This window comes from Scardinius erythrophthalmus (assembly GCF_964197995.2).
Source record: "Scardinius erythrophthalmus genome assembly, chromosome: 12".
NCBI classification, from domain to species: Eukaryota; Metazoa; Chordata; class Actinopteri; order Cypriniformes; family Leuciscidae; genus Scardinius; species Scardinius erythrophthalmus.
Window position 1 is genome coordinate 42,451,279 of NC_138232.1, and position 2,500 is coordinate 42,453,778.

Genomic DNA, 2,500 nt, shown 5'->3' on the forward strand with positions numbered 1-2,500 from the left:
GGGAATGTTTACATCTAATGTTGTTCTCACAAAAACACTAAAGAGCAAATCTTTGACAAATCTGTTTGTTTGTTTTTATACTCATGTCATTAATGTTCTGAAGAGATGATGATGATGATGAAGGACGGCGTAGGCACTGGCTCCTCTTCATCACTTTCATCAGTGTGTGGGTGTGTAATGTCTTGGGTATCGTGTAATATCAGAATTATGAAGTGACTGATGTATGCTAGGCTATTTGTAAATGTAATGTTTTGTGTTGTATGGATGAAGTGTGTGTGTGTGTGTGTGTGTGTGTGTGTGTGTGTGTGTGTGTGTGTGTGTGTGTGTGTGTGGACCCGCTCTCGAAACATCGGTCACACTTTTAGTCCAGTCATTTTATGAAAAAAGGTAAGTAAGGGAAACAAAGCCCAGAAGAATCCCATTAGGAGAAAGTTTAGAAATATGGTCTATTCATGCTTCTTCTCACGTGAATAGGGTAAAAATGTTAACCTTTAGATATCACCATGAAAATTACTGAGTTGATTACTTACATCAAGACAAACAAAAAATGTATTACAAGTTTTTTTTAATTGTTTGTTAACATGGACAAATGGTGCATAATCTAATATGTGCTAATGTGCATAAATACCACAACAGATCTAAACATCGGGTCTAGCAGGAGAACACTGCTTTTCCCTTACTCGAGACATATGGAGGATACAAAATCAGTTGAGGTTTCTTCTGTTGCAATTTGTTCAAGGTTGACCCCCATTGTGGCTTAAAATGACTGGACTATAGGCTACAATAAGCCTTATTAGTTAATGTATTAATGAGCAATACATTTGTTAATAAAAAAATACAGCTGTTCATTGTTAGTTCATAGTGCATTAACTAATGTTAACAAGATTTTAATAAAGTAGCCTATTAATAAATGCTGTAGCCTAAAAGTGCAGTTCATTATTTGTTCATGCTAATTAATGTAGTTACTAATGAACCTTATTGTAAAGTGTGACCTAAACATGTGTAGTTATCGTCTCTTTAAGGGAGACAGACTAACTCACTAATCTGTCGGTCGTTCAGCGCACACACACACACACACACACACACACACACACACACACACACACACACACACTGCGTGACCGGACTGATGCACACTGTTTTCGACACACAGATTTGTAGATCTGATGTTGTTCTTCAGGATCTCCTGCAGAGACACACACACTCTTCGCGGATCTCGCTTGTGTGAGCGCCGGATGTGATCGAGGTTTCTCTGGAGAAGTTCACTCGCTCCTGGAATCATTAACACGGGCGTCGGGTCAAAGGTCGAGTCTCGAGTCGAGCTCATGCCATACAACTGATATTTCAACATTCCTCTCATAGTCTCACTCGCTCACCTGTCCGTCTGACTGAGACATGCCCTCACACACACACACACACACACACACACACACACACACACACACACACACACACACACACACACACACACACACACTCCTCATTCTTCATTTACATCAGCACTAAGATTGAATGAATTACCAGTCAACAGTTTCAGATCAGTGAGATTTTTTATGTTTTTAAAACAAGTCTCTTCTTTCTTCTCTAAGGCTGCATTTATTTGATTAAAATTGAAAAAAAGATATTAAAAAAAACAGTAATATTGTTAAATGTTATTTAATCGCATTATTTAAAGTGTAATTTATTCCTGTGATCAAAGCTGATGTTCAGCATCATTACTCCAGTCTTCAGTGTCACATGATCCTTCAGAAATCACTCTAATATGATGATTTGATGATCAAGAAACATTTATGATTATTATCAGTGTTTAAAACTGTTTTTTACATTTTTATTTCAGGATTCTTTGATTAATAGAAAGTTGAAAAGAACAGCATTTATCTGAAATGGAAAGCTTTTGTAACATTAAACACTACCGTTCAACATTTTGGGGTCAGTAGGAATTTTAATTTTATTTTTTGGGGGAAATAAATAAAAGAAATCAATACTTTTATTCATCAAGGATTCATTAAATTCATGATCAAAAGTGACAGTAAAGACATTTATAATGTTAGAAAATATTATATTTCAGATAAATGCTGTTCATTTGAACTTTCTATTCATCAAAGAATCCTGAAATAAAAATGTAAATAACTGTTTTCAACACTGATAATAATCATAAATGTTTCTTGAGCATCAAATCCTCATATTAGAGTGATTTCTGAAGGATCATGTCAGGAACTTGACCTTTGATCACAGGAATAAATTACATTTTATATCAAAATAGATATTTAAAAATAGTCATTTGAATAATTTTCATAATATTTCACAATATTACTGTTTGGTTTATGATGTTGTTGTTGTATTAATCACATAAATGCAGCCTTGAGCAGAAGAGACTTTAAAAATCTCACGATCCCGATCTTCTGACTGGTAGAGTATAGGCTACACGGCATATTTTTAACTTTCAAATCATCAAATTCAGTCTCAAGCTGGTTTTCCTGGCTTTAAATATGTAAAATAA